This window comes from Pseudopipra pipra, chromosome 9, assembly GCF_036250125.1.
Source record: "Pseudopipra pipra isolate bDixPip1 chromosome 9, bDixPip1.hap1, whole genome shotgun sequence".
NCBI lineage: Eukaryota > Metazoa > Chordata > Aves > Passeriformes > Pipridae > Pseudopipra > Pseudopipra pipra.
This window is the reverse complement of record NC_087557.1, coordinates 7764609-7780378: the sequence shown is the minus strand read 5'-3', so window position 1 is coordinate 7780378 and position 15770 is coordinate 7764609. Positions and strand designations below refer to the sequence as shown.

The window sequence follows — 15770 nt, the reverse complement described above, 5'->3', positions numbered from 1 at the left end:
ATGTGATGACTATTGGCATTTGTGTAAGACAGAGGTGCGAGCTGCATTAGAAAAAGTCTTTGGGAGTGTTTTCAACAGCCATTAGTAGTTCTTCCCCACTCAGTCTGCCTGCTTCCTGCCAGCTGACACAGGCCCCAGCAAACAGCCCAGCTGAAAGCCACCCGCCTGAAGTTCACTGTATACAAGCTTTACACTATAGCACCAATTTTAGACCACCAGAGTGAGACTCTAAAGCCAGCTACTACTCCAGGGTATTCAGTTTTGGAAGATGGACAATCACATAAGTGGCCTCTCCCCAGTAATGCTGCCAAGAGCACAGTCCATCCTCCTGGAGAGGACTTCAACACTGTTCCCTGCCTTCAAGCCATACTGTAATTTGCTCTGCTTGGGTCTTACCAGCTCTGGCTAGTTCAAAACGCTGTTACTGGCTTCTGGGTATAGTCCAAGAGGTTAATACCGAAACCTTAAACAGTTTGGCACTTGAATCATCAAGTTTGGCAGCCAAACAGCCTCTGGGGTGCTCCACTTTGGAGCACATAAACAACACGGATCTGCCCGAGCTTGGCAGAACCATAGCACGATGCCTACGAGTTCAGCCTACCAAACTTCTTGATAGTTAAAATACGAGTGAGGAGTATAAGAAGCTAAATAAAAAGCCATTTTTAATGTCCTCCTAAGGGTCCAACATAATTTTTAACATTTGTATTACTGTTTGGGTATTAATTGAAGCTGCTGTATAAATATAGTTGAATCTTTACCAAGATAGCCAAAGGCTACTTAAATCGTTTGCATCCAAGTACTGTTTTCTTGCACAGTTTGTTGCAAAGCTTGCAGAAACAAAAGGGAAAGCCTGTATGATAAAATATGCAATTACAGAATGAAAGCTCTACATTCTATTCTCTGAATGTTTTACTGTTTTCTAGCTTGTGTTTAAGCTATTTGCTCACTCTACTAGAATATAAAAACAGTTCATGTTAAAAATAGTGCAATAATTATTTATATCATTAAAATCTTGGACAAGTTCTCTCACTTCCTTTCCCCACAAAGCAAGACAAACAAAATGCATTTTCATTAGCAATAGGATACAAACTTGTAGCTAAAATTCTAACAGGTCTGCAATGTTCAAAAAAAAAGGGAAAAAGGATATAACTATTCAGTGGATACAGAAATTTGTATAATATTTGCTTTGAATGTTTTTACTTCTCTGTAGTTCTGCTTCAGGTTGAAAACAAATATAAAAAGTCATAATGGCTCAAAACTTACAATGGAAGAAAAAAATTATGACATCATCAGTACAATCATTATGGCAAAGGAAAACCTTAGAAGACTTATCATGGTAACAAAAATCAGAAATTGGAATTCCATAATTTCCCCCTATTTATTTAACTAAATAAAGATTTACAAGTTGATACCATAGGACCAAAATGAAGTCCCACAAAAAACCGTTAATCAACAACAGAACTATTCCTTTCACATCTCCAATTAAATCAGTGATGTGGGTTATTTGCAGCTCACACATCAACAGATTTAAGAATGGAAAAAGCACAACTACAGGCTTTAATGTAGTAGAACTGATCCTGTCCCCAGTTACTGACAAATCTTTTGTGGGTAAAGTTCACATTCTGTTCTAATCTGAAGAAATTATAGGTAAAGATACTTCCAAGTTTCAGTGGTTGGCGTGAGAGAAAATTCTGTGTCCACAAAGATCTTCACTTAAATTTATAAACTTGAAATTATGGGATGGCAATGATCTAGAAGAGGTGAGATAGACTGGCTTTCAGGTTAACCTTACTAGAATTGCAATTTAAAATCTGCTTTTCTTTGCAATGCAGTAATATAAAATGTGTCAGTCCTTATTTACAAAATATTTTCAGAATATATTAACATGTTAATATATTAGACATGCATAACTGTCTCCAAACCCAAGCTAAATCAGACACTGAAGGGGAGGGAAGCACCCAGAGGCCAGTACTTTAGATTGCCTCCCCCTTCCCACTAATTTTCCCAATATGTTAACACAATCCCCAATCATACTTCAATCTAAAATACCTACATAATCCCACAGTGCAAGAACATCTTATCTCTTGAATGAATGCTCACTGCAATGTGTGAAAACATGAGAGAAAGGAGATGAAAGGGAGAGAGAAGATGCTAATATAGAAGATACTACTTCTTACATTTGTGCTGTGAGCGAGAACAGCCTCGTAACTCATTTGCAAAAACACCACTAGTTGTTTACGTATCTTTACAATTTTAAATACCATTTCTCAACCCCTATTTTATGCTGTTGAATAGCACAAACGAATAAATATTGGACAAGTGCTTAATTACACCATGATAACGGCACCTATTAATCAGTTCAGATCACCCTCCCAGAGCAGCCGCTGGGTCGGTGCCGCGCAGTCTCACCCCCCTTGCTGACCACGGTCCCTTCAGATGGCTCATCACACCTATGGCATGTGGCACTGCCTGTATTACTACAAATTACTACTCCCTTCTCCAGCTCTGCTTTCCAAGGCCCAGCCACTCCGTTTGGGAGCCCTGGGGAAGGAGGGAGGCAGGGAAGCTGCAGTGTGGAAATGTAGGTCAGGAGGGAGAGAACGTGGTCCCTGCTTTGTACCCACAGCAAGAGTGAAGTCAAAGGCTTTCCAGAGCAGGAGACTAGGGGAGGGCTGTGGAAAACAACTTCTTGCAGCAGATCAGTTAAAAAGGTGCTTGAATATCAGGAAACAGAGTGACACTAAAAATGCAGCAGCTGATCAACACCACGAGGATTAAAAACATAGGGCAGGCTCAGCTATAGGGGAAAGCATTACAAACCTGAGGCCAAATTAGAAAGCAGGATCTGGAATTCTAGTGGTAAGTGTTCACACTTCTCTAATTAGAGAGAAAATAATCTATGAGGTAAATCCATTCTTCTAACAAAATTTTTAGTTTGTGGTTGCAGTCCATGTGTTCTTTTATGGCCTGAACCAAATGACAGGATGTGACACAATGGCATGAACAGCAGGTCAGTAACTCCACAAGAAGTATTTTACATATAGGACTGTCAGTGCACAGGCAGACCAAAAGCAAAGCAAACTAGATCACTGGTGCCTAGATTTACATTTCATTTTCAAAGAATGAGTTCATTTCAGTCTTCATTTGTTCCAGGTTAACTCAAAAGAAATCAAGCCTGGTACAGTATGGCACCTTCCTTTCACAGTTACAAGACTGCAAAGGAATTTAGCTGAACACGGGATATGGATGAAAACTACCACGTTGCTGTTCTGATATTGCCATGGCAACAGTTACAAGAGCTCTCTTAAGCATTTAAATCTGACAGCTTTCATGATAACCCTAACTGAATGATAGTAATGATGCATTTTGGTTCATGAGCTAACTGCTGTATAACCACAGTGTATGAACTGTTCCCCTCACTTTTCTCAACTCTATGCTTTTTGGTCAAAACTTCCTGACCGAGACAATAACCTTGAATTACCACTCCAAAAAAAAAAAAAAAATAGTCACTCCAGCACAGGGAGTACTCATGGCTTAAAGCTTTATGTACTCCCAAAGGTTTCCATTTGACTGCTTAAGTTGTGCACAGTCGGTGTACAGGGTGGAGAAGTCAAGACTGCTAAAATCTTTGACGGGATTTTTCTCAAAGGGCTTTCGTTCGCCTGGGAAGGCTGCAGAGAAGAAAATGCCTTCTGAAGTGTGGACTGAATTGTTGCTGACCTTCAAGGTATCATTTGGTCAAGAAAAGAGAAGGAGGAAGAAAAACCAGTGGTTTTTTTACAATCTTTATCAGTTTGTAACCAATATACACTTTTTAAAATAACAAAACATTGCAAGCTGCTTTACCTCACTGGAGGCCAAAGTGCATTGAAGAATACACAATGTGTCTCTTAGGACCAGGGCATCAGAACAAGGCATCCTTTCCTTTTAGTCTATTTAGTTTTATCTAATATTAATTGGCATTTCAGCTGTTTAATATGAATATTCTGTAAACCACTTGCTCTCATCTCCCAGATGCTCCGTGTGGGCATAATGGAGAAGTCTCTTTTTCTTTACCTCATTAAAAAGTGAAGTGTGTGAAACATATTTCTCATCCTAACATTTTAAGGATACCAGCTTTGATACTGTCTTGCAGTATATTCAGCTGAAAAAGATGAAGAAACTGAAAACAGTGTGAGATCCTTAAAAATTTCCCAAGATGAAAAAAATTGAGATTAGAAGAAACAGTCATGCTTGCAAGGATCTAAGAGATGAATCTTTTCAACATAAAAAAGTCCTCAGAAAGTAAAGTACTCTCAGTTCTTTCCCTGTTAACACTTTTTAAAGTTTTATATTAAATTAAAAATTAAAAACAACTATGCCATCCTAAAACCACTAAATCCCTCCACTCTTGAAAAACCACAACCTCACCCCATCTTTTCTAGTGGAAAGGCCAAGTGTTCCCACATCTCCAGAAGCTCAAAGTTTAAAACAAGAAAAACCAACTGCCACAAGAAATCCTTTGTAAACAAAATACCAGAGAAGCCACCAAGGAAAAAAAAAACCTTGTTCGCTCCCTTTTCTAAATATTTAACATATTCTGCATTTGAACAAGCTGAGGTCTAAGCACTGCTTTGAAAACAAGAATAACCTCCAGTCTTGTGGGTTTCATTCTGGATTTGTGTGTCACTGTCATCACTTTCAAAAGAAGCATCAATTTAGTATTAGAAAAAAAAAAAACAAACAAACCAACCACATCATACTATGAACCTGATTTGCCATAACCTATAGGTTAAAGCAAGATGATAAAACAAAAAATGAAACACTGGAAAACACCATCTGTGACTCAGTCAAAAATGTAGTGCTGCTACTTAGTGCAAATGCCAGCCTTTTCATAGGCATTCCTCCAAAGTCCTCCTAGACATTGATTTTTGTAGCCATAAAAATTCAACTCAATTATCCAGCCTTCTGAATCAAGAGAATAACCAATTTCCCCACTGTATCATCTTTGAATAATTTAAAATATTGGATTTTATTGACTGTTTTTAAATGTAGAAAAAGGTAACATTTTTATGTCCCAAAAATTGAAAGAAATAAGATAATCCAGAGGTACTCTTAACGTTACTTAAGACTCTAAAATAAGAGTAAATATCATATACATACCTGAGGGAACAACTAAAACATCTTGTCCTCAAAAAGCAAATTACAAAGCTTATGCTGTAGCCACAGTAAGACATACCAAAGGGGGAAAAAAAAAAAACAAACCACAAAACCAAACCCAACAAACCCATAGAAATCACACAGTTCATAAATAAATGTATCTTCAACAGAGAAGTATTGTCATTAACGCCTCTATTAAATGTCATAAGAACAGTCTGCCTTTCAAATCCAAGGTGATTTTTGAATGCTGATGTAGCAGTTTACTTCTACTATTTCACCAAATTTGAGATGGTTTGACTAGTTTGGAAGTTATCCACATTACTTAAATATGCTAATCTTTTCCTTGAATTCTCAAAATGGTAAAAAAATTATAATTAGAGGAAGAATTATAGATGATAACCACAATTCTTTTACTTTACAAAAATTAAAATTTATTCAGATTTAAAAGCCATAGTTACTACTTCGTACTATCCTGCTGTGAATTATCCCCTTTTTAAAATGCAGGCAAGTTTGCTTGCTATACCCAGAAACAGTATGATTTTCTTTCTAACAAAAATTCAGTTGAGAAATGGATGCTGCAAACAACTTAAGATATCCAACTTTCATTAAAGTTAATAAAGGAATGACAGCCTTCTGACAATAATCTGGAGCCTTTAAACCAGAATGAAATGTAATGCTGTTCTATTCATTAAGAAGTGCACTGTCTGGGGCCCTCGACCATTTTAAAAACTGTTTTCCCTTCCACAATTTCCACATTTTCTACTAGCAGAAGTTAAACCATTTGAATGACTTATTGTCCAAATTTCATGCTAGCAGAGTGGAATGGAAAAACCAAAATAAAGTACACAATTACATTTCTTCCCTACCCATCCTCCTATTCATTAAAAAACTTCACACACATGAACACACCTTTGCTAACTAATATCTTCTGCACACATTCCATTATCGAGACTTTTTCGGAAACACTACTTTTTATTTTTGCCTCTAAGATTCCTTATGACAATCAGTCAAGTATTAATATTTTACCTCTTCCAATTCTGTAAAAAAACTCCAACAAACTATGAATCTTGATTAAAAATTTTTCATTGTATAATACTTTACATGGAATAAAGAGGCATTTCTTATCACAATATTCTTATGGACTTATAAGGATTAGCACGTGCAGCACTAATATAGTACTTGGATTCATAAGACCTTGATTTACTCATAGAACAGGTAAATCCTAGAATGTTCATGACAAAACTGATGATCATGATCTTCCACATCTTCTCTGGGCAGCCTGTTCCAGTGCCTCCCCACCCTCACAGTAAAGAACTTCTTCCTAACATCTAAGCTAAATCTAAATATCCCCTCTTAGTTTAAAACCGTTCCCCCTTGTTCTATCACTATCCTTTGAGCCAACACTGAGCTCTCACCAGAACCCCCAAGTGCTCCTCTGCAGGGCTGCTTTCTATGAGCTCTTGTCCCAGTCTGTGCTCAAGTCTGAGATTGTCCTGACCCAGGTGCAGCACCTTGCACTCGGATTTGCTGGACTTCATTAGGTTCACGTGGGCCTTCCCACTCCTCAGCACACCCAGATGTACCATGCAAGGCGCTGAGCAACTTCCATGTTTTTTTCTGTGACACTTCCAGACTCTCGGGCAAAAATAGCTTCACATATTTGCTGAACATATTTTACACTGGCTTTGTCAGTTACTTGAAGTGAAAAATGATGACAATGAGATGTGTTGCCATAGAATAAAAAGGTTGCCTCCCAACCATCGGGCATTTCATTTGTTTCAGTGGCCAATACAGACAAGAATGTGTTTGTCCCTGGCTTTTGGGAAGTCAACAAAAATGGAATTATTTTTCTGTTAAAAAAGCTTTCTTTCCTTGCTGTCCTCTTTCCCTTTTATAACTACCTCTTCACAGCTAAAGTTTTTCCCAAGTTATCAAAAAGATAATGTTGTAATCCACCGAAGTAAGTCTCTGCAAAATGCAGTACCAAAAACTAAGCATTTTTCTAAACAAACCCTGTAACAATCTCCCTCCTCACCCAAACACCTCAAAAACACGTTAAACATTCACTATCACAGAAATTTTTAACTAGAATTGTTTCAAACAAGTAAACGGTAACTCACTAAACATCATCTTTTTAAGATTCCTTTCAGAAGAGATGACAAACCTGCCTGCTTCTGAAAAATACCCCTCTCACTGAATTTTCTATAAAATATTTTCAAAACTGACTGACAAGCTTTAGTCTTTCAGATATCACAAGAAATGGTGAAGACCAACTCTTTGCTTAACAGGGGTATCAGATATAAGACCAAATCAAATTGACTTGTTTCAATGGTTTCCCAGTGTACCAAGACAGATTTTTAAAAAAACCAAGAAGTATAAATAAATGTTGATTAGGACTTGTTATTACCAATACTCCTTCCCTAAACAGTTGATAAAATTTAGCCAACAATTCCCTGAAATATTACCTGAGCTTCCCCATTTACACCAAAATGTAAGGAGAGAACACAGAAATTCACCTACACAGATTCAACTATAGGGATGTTTTAACCTGGGACTGTTATCATCCTCCACATATGCAGTATGGGAGCAGAAAATATCAGTGCTTTACTGTGCTGCTGCTACCTACATTAAATGAAAAATATTTTAAAACCCAGCAAAAATAATTTAGAATAATGGGCAGTAATTACAAACTTTTAAAATGGAGGCACTTCTGTAAATGTTAATAGATCTCTGTCTACTAAACAGAGAGATAAAAGATGCAAAACCCACAAAATTCATACTTTGGAGAAAATACATAGGCAGGACAAGCACTTGTAAGAGAAAATATTCTCCCCTAAGCAGATTAAGTAAATGAGAGGACAAATTTTAAGTGGTAGGCTTCAATTCATCAGTTTAAGTACTGAAAATTAGTGGTTTTCCTTGTGTAATGACAATTGCAGTAAAGTGTGACAGCACTGACTATGCCCTAAAATAAACAGTCTCTCTGTTAAGCAACTACAGCAATTTAATTCCTTTCTCAACTTAAACACCTCAAACATCCTACATAAAACTGAAAGCAAAACCGATTAGCCCTGGGTTTGCCAACCAAAATAAAAACAGAAGTTAAAAAGACTTCTACAATTTTTAACCTTTTTTTTTCTTCTTTTAATACACACAAAACAAGTGCATTATGAAAAATGTAAAAGGTACTGGATTTGCTGCTGAATATACATTCAATTCAGATGATCCTGAACTGTGCATTCTGAAAAACACAAAGTCTTTAGAGGCTAGTTAATAAATACCACTGTGGCTCTGTATAATCTAGCCATTACTACCTGGAGTGAAGAGCAGTAATTTCATTTTATTTGTGGCTCTGGTGCAGATCAAATCTCTAATCCTATGCAAGCCAGCAGTGAACTACACACAGCACTAAGAAATGGGGCCTCAGCAACAAGAGGAGCAGGAATCACATCTGACAGTCTGGAGAAGCTGCTCCCAAACTTAACGGGCTAACAATGACCTAAAGGGTTATCAAGATTCAAGTAAAGGTGAGAAGTCAAAGCGTATTAATTTAAATGCATTGAATTCCCACATGAATTTTCCGATGCAGGAGTAAATTGGCCTTCACTCACTGTAAACCAAGGAAATTAAACTACATACAGCTCACCAAAGTAATTTTATTCCTAAAGACATCACCAGCCAATGGCAATTTAATGCAGTGTAACTTATGAATGTTGATGCTGTACACTTTGGTAATTTGCTTTAATTTGCTTGAGTGCCTTGATCTAGATATAGCCTTAAGGAAAACTTGTATATTGCCATATTAGATTGCATCATCCATTGTATTAAGGAGAAAAGGTTATTTGTGAATGGCAGAACTGTGAAGCACTTGCTTTAACTGGAAAATGCAGACAATTATCAAAGGCTTTTAACCCCCTAATGACTCCTAGCCACGCTCAGGTGGCAACAGCATCACCCTGGAAGACCTGAGGTGTTCAATTACAAATGAAAAATAAATTAAGATTTTAACTCTTTAAAATAAATCCTGTTTTGGGGAGCTCAGCAGCTACAAGAGAGCTGTGAGGAAGTTCCACAAGATCCTCGAGTCCTGAAGAGCATTGACTGACAGAGACTCAAAGGCTACCAGGAAGAACAAAGGTTGTGTTTAAGACACGGGAGGGCTTTTCTCCCCCCAAAATGATACACAGCTACTGTTCTCTGATTCCCATTGTGAGAGCACAAAGGCATTTCCAGAAATCCATTTATTTTTCATAAAATCCCTAAACAAGATTGGCACCTGGGAAGATCTGCTGCTGAGAAAGGCAGGGAACTTGTGAACTTCAACTATTAAAGAGCTCCCAGGTCAGCACCAGGCTGGAGGCTACAACAGCTGGACGACAGGCTGGGGGGGGTTAAAAAGCAGCATATTCCAGAAAGAGAATGCCTGTGGATTCTGCTAGAAAGCACACAGGGTCCACCATGGGTTTCTCCTACAGCAGCTTGGCAATAAGGAGTAAGTAAGACTGCAGCCAGGGCTTTCACAGAGCAGAGAAATATTAAAATATTAAGCAAAAGAATTGAAAACTAACTGAACCACAATGTAGATAAGTATATACCTTTATACATGGAAAAGTTCAGAGTGAAAAACAAAGAATTGAAAGCAAAATAAAATTCACAGTAACACTTAAATTCACACTGAAGTATAACAGATTCACTAGAGACTGTTAAAATTAATGAACTACCAATAAATAAACCCAGAATACATCTTTTTTTTCCCCCATCAGCATAATGTCAAACAGCACACCAAACATATTACAGAAAGGTATAAATGCCTTTCTGCCATTTAACTAGAAGCAAAACACTCCCCCCCAACCATTATCTTCAGACGTGCCAGAGAACCTCATGCTACTTCCCTGACCCTTGAGAAAATAAAACATCTGCCCACTGCATCAGTTTTTAATCTTCTTATGGACAGAATTAATTTAGCTTCCTTCTGGGCAATGTAGTAGGAGAGGAAACTGGCCAAGCCTACTTGAGCCAAAGTCAGTCTTTTGTTTAAAGAACTAAAAAAAGGGAGGAAGCCCAAAAAAAATCATAGCATACTTCTCAAAGCTGTAAACACTCTTTAGTTATGAAGTATCAATATATTTCTATGTATTTTAGCATAGTTTATAGATGACTTCATTAAAGAAACACTACTTTACTGAACATAAGCAGAAACTCCCTGAAGCATGCCAAACATTAAATGTCAGGTTTATCAATCACTTTCATTCCACTTATGAGAGGCATCAGAAAAAGTTACATTATTTCCTTAAAGGTATGATTCTTATTCATAACTGAGAACTTTCACAAATATTAGTATACTTGTAACTGGTATTTAAATTTAATCCATTCTGGATCTTAACCCGGAGGGTGTTGAGTACTTATTACCTTTTATATTCTATTCCTCTCAGCTCCATATAGAGGAGTAATAAAATCACAGTTGAAAATATTTTCTGTGTATTGCAAATTTCCATCTCTAAAACGTTCCCTGCATATGGATTATTGTTATGGTACTCGTTCTTTAAAATTATCTAATACCCACATTCGTATCTGAAAGGATTACAATTCACAGTGTTTGGGAGTACAAGCCAACTACAGGCAGCTTTCCAGAGAAGAAAATAAAAGGACATTAAGAGTCTTGCTGAGAACTGCCAGGGGAAGGAATGTAAGAGACATATTGAATCTGTGTTTTTGTTGTACAGTACAATAACATGCATATGCAAGTTACCCTTATTAAATATTTAGCTCACCTTGGGTGAGCAAACTGCCTGATTAGGCAATTCTTTCATTATTCTGAATGGGAATTGTAACAAACAAGTAAACACCATTTTCAAAAGATTTCAACTATGAACAAGGAAGTTGATTTACATGTTAAAACTCAACCCACAGAATCTGAACCAACTATAAACCTACCCTTTAAAACCAGATGTAGCATTATACCAGGTAGTTCAGAGTCCCTTTAGACTTTAATTTCTAAGACAGCATTATGATCCATTTAGTATTCTAATATGTATTTTATTACTTTAATCAGCATTTCACCTGCTGTTCATGTCCACATATTTTTAGAAGCTTTTTCCTGATATTATTTCCCAGACCTAATTAGACATATGAAATCTACTATAAAAATCATTGGTTTGTTACAGTTCATGATGTCACCCAAAACCAGAATGGATTTTATAATGTACATTATAATATATTGTATATATTATTAGCTCCAAAACATTTGGCTTAAGGCATTATAAATCCCTCTCCATCCACAAGTCTTTTGTTTTACTTAGTAATCATGATGAAACCCAATTAGGCAGGTTATCTGTTTTGATGACAACTGTATTCCATTTTCATTTCAGTTATTCTGAAATCTGTTTGCCTGATTTACACCAACTGCTCCAAAGATAAGTAGGAAGCAGGGCTGATGAGGGTGCATCATGCAGCACTGCTTAAGTCTCCAAATTCCAAAGGAAAAGGAGAGTGGTTTTCCCACCCACCCGCCAGGAAACAGCTTTGTTAGCACTCTACTTCAGCAGCATTTCCTCTCTTCTGCCACACTGTGTTTTGAAACTACTTTCCAATTTCAATAAAACCTGTAGAAAAGTTATTGCCTTTGTCAAATTTTTATGAAAATTGCTGGCCAGGGAAATTAAACCCTCAAATTACTGCTCCCAGGGAGTGAAAGGCAGGCAGTGCTTTTTCTTTGTCTGCTCACAATGGCAGCACCAAGCCACCCAAAAGCAAACATCTGTAATTTATCAGCTGCACTTCTTTCCATGTCAAGGGAGGGTATGAGGAGACACCCATCTCACTTTGTGGAAGAGAGGTTTAGGTGATTAAAGAGACAAAAGACAATATTTATAGTCCCTATGAAGAAAAACCTAGAGTTTAAAAAAATATTCTAAATTAAAAGTATTATGAATTTACAGCAACTAGGCTGACAGTCAACTACCAGCAATCTTATCACATCACTGCATCACTTTGCTTAGTCACTTAGCAAAGTTTTGCTTTGCACTTTCACTGAATTTTAAAAGCATATCTATTGCTTATGCACAAAATCTACTCACATACCTTTATGGAGAGCCAAAAAAGGAAGATATTATAATACCAAAAATACATCCGAAGTCTCCTAAAGCAGCAAAGAGTTTGACTTCCTAAACCTTAATGTGCCAAATGCAATATTCATGTTGTATGAATTCTAACCAACAGTTTTATAGGCCAGCTAATCGAATTATGTATCTGTAAAAAATAGTTGTTCTCAAAGTTATTTATAAATTTCTTTCAATTTACCAACTGCTTTAGATAAACTTCTTTCAATTTACCAATTGCTTTAGATAAATTTGACATTTTAAGTACATTGGACAAACCCTCATTATTTAAAATAGTTAAGTACTGAAGATGCAAAAATCCAAGATTAGCTTTTGACATTTTATAAGAACACAGGAATGTTTGTATCTCAAAGAAATTTACATTCACACAATGCATTTATTGACTCACAAAGATAAGAAACCAGATTTATTTTTAACAGATCGTTATCTTCAGTGATAAGTCTCAAAGTCCTATATGAATGAGGTTTGTGTTACTTAGAAAAATCCCAAACCAAAAATCTCCAGAAAATCCCACAAGGTTTTTGGGAATGAAGAGGGGCAACACAGAAAGTGGTGAATGGAAATTAAAAGAGACAATACATCATTGAATGCCTACCTACATGCACTTTCATATATACACAGGTCTCCCCTTAACTCAGCTGAATGTGTCTTTAAGAGAGTTTTAGATGAATAAAGCCCAAAGAACCACCCTTCCAGCAGCAGCAATGCAAGGAGTTTCTGCAATAGCATATTGCTCAGGGAAAACATAAATATAGCTCCAGATGGCAGCTCAGCAGATCACAATTCCAGGTATATTCTGAAAGGTATGATCAGTGCTGCCTAAATGCCAGTTGAGTGAGTCATAACTAATGCAGAGTTCATTATTTGGTCTTTCCAGTCATTTACCTAAGGAGAAAGCCTGTGCTGAAACAGACTGTTATCTAGGACCACCAGTAGTAGACCTGAATAAACCAGGACTTTGCCTACAGATTTCCTAGCAAAGATAAATAAAACACATTTAAACAACCTGAAAGTGAGGATGATGATTCCAGAGCAACTGTATGTGGCTGCATAAAAGACACAGGCAGATTAACACCTGGATTTAGATGGAACAATAAAATCACATAAAGTTGGAGGCCAAAATATAGTCAGTCTTATCAATTACCTTCTTAAATGGTGCAAGAAGGAACTGCTAAAAAAAGCTTAAAAATATGTCCTATTTTGCTATTCTAACTGGCCCTTCCCATTAGTAACATTGCACTACATGAAAAACAGTGCTGAATGACATCACCTAAAATCTGTCCCCCAAAAGACTAAGAACCAGGGTTCTTACCTTAGCATTTCATTAACATTTGCCTCCAAAGATCTGGTTCAGTTCTGAGCTCTGCAGGTTTAATGTGCTTTGAAAATACTGTCTGTACCTTACATATTCTGATGTAAGAACTTAAGAACACCTGCCCATAACACACTTGTAATAACTGTACACCTGTGAAGACAGTCTGCCACACTGAGACACCCTCTGGCTGGATTCACACACTACCAGTCACATACTGGAAGAGTTCAATCAAAGGAAAAATCCCAACAAAACAACAGCACAAACTCACAACTGCAAAAAGAAAAGGAATGGAGGAGGATCTTTAAAATAGCAACACCAGAACAAAGTCCACAAATTGAAACAACAGTCCTTAAGTATGTCCAAAGAGGGCAACAACAAGGACAAAGTACAGAACTTATAAAAATAATTTAAAACATCATAAAGGGGAGTTTACTCTGGCTTAACTAAGTAGTAGTAGATAGCATGAGTGAGATGTACATGAGACTGGGATTTGAGGCATGTTCCTATGGTGACAATCAAGCTATCCTACTTTCCAAGCTCAGAAGATGGTATGGCTATTATGCTAAGTTACATATATACAAGTACTCCAAGCAGAAAACTTGTTTCCACAAATAATGAATTCTACCTTACTTTATTAAGAGCAAACAAGCAAGTAGTAAAGTGTCATGTGGCCTAATGACAATGGCAATATGAAAAACTGAACAGAGAAGGAATTCTTGACTCAGTCATCTCAGATTAGTTACATAAATTACTCAGATGATCATTCAATATTTGAATTGTAACTTTGATTTAGTGACTGCATCATGAATTGCCAAGTGTTAGAAACCTTCAAAACTTTGCTAAAACTCTTAGTCAAAGACAAGGGGATGGCTACCCCTGTGACTATTTTGAAAACTTGGAGGGAGAAGGGATGTTAAAGTGAACTGTTTTCTGATTCCCCATCTGACATATGCTCATTTCTACTGGGTCTGCAACACCCTTACACCGCCTTCAATAGCTGTGAATAAATTCCAACCCCACATAATAGCTGAGCTCTTCATTCCCCAGTAGAAGGAATTTGATGACAAACTGTCAGGTGAAGATGCAGCTGTTATATATTCATTAGCTGTTTGGAGATAACTTATGGGGGGAAATATGCTAATACCATTATTTAATGCTTGTGCAACACACAATGTTTGATTGTTCAGAACAATTAGGACAAAGTATAAAATTGTGTCACTCAGGCTCAGTTGGTATTTTCTGAGCAACACCCTACAAAACTTTCATGCACAGATATTACACACAAATCTTAAGATACAAGAAACACAAATGAATCTAAGCAGAATCCTATACAAGATTCAAGTAGAAAGTGAACATCCAATTCAAAGAGTACAAATGAAGTTTCCCAGGCAGTTTTACTTTGGTTCATGTTTCCAAATGAGAGTGACTCCTCCAACATTCATAAAGGATCCAAGTCCTAGTGCACAGTGTACATGGCAGATGAGTTTGTCAAGGGATACTCCCAGGGCTAGCAAATACACTCATGTCATTCAGCTTTAGATCAAGACAGGTCTAGCAAGTCATCTTACAACTCATATGAAAAATGTTTGAGGCTTTCAAGCTTTTGTAAGTAAAGCTTCCTGGATGTCTAAAGCCACTCAAGGACCTGACAGACATGCCACAAGCACACTTAGCACGCTGACACAATCGAGTTCCACACACAGCAGTGACTCCAGACACGTTCATTCAGGAACAAAGCCACGTGGCTCCAGGTCTTGCTCCCTCTTTTGTTCAGTAGCGTGGGGGGCAACAGAGCAATGCCTAACTTTCAGAGGCATAACTGGTTATACAGCATCCCCTTCTTTTCTTGAATTTGCAGTTCTTAGTCTCAAAATAAAAGAGAACCTATTATGAGGGACAAAACAGGCACTTCTATTGTATAATGCAGCACAACAGCAAGATGTCTTGGCACAGATGTACACGATTTACAACCACAAAGAAAACCAGTGCACACCATTGTTCAACCTAACACATTTTCTTGAAAGCAGCATTTGTATGTGATTTTCCTTGGTCTCTATCAGCTTGACTATTTACACTAAAACTCTTTAAAGGAAAGTAATTTAATATTTGAAACATGACTGAGGCAATGAAATGCCAACCACTGAAATTGTTGTGTGAGCCTTAACTATAAAATACAGTAATAGTCCTTAGGAAACTTG

At 37.1% G+C, this 15770-nt stretch overlaps 1 protein-coding gene across 1 annotated transcript in view; it reads right to left on the bottom strand.

The window, feature by feature from the left end:
- Positions 1–15770, bottom strand: part of CDC73 (cell division cycle 73) — a 104763-nt gene that overhangs the window by 49459 nt on the left and 39534 nt on the right. The window lies entirely within an intron of this gene.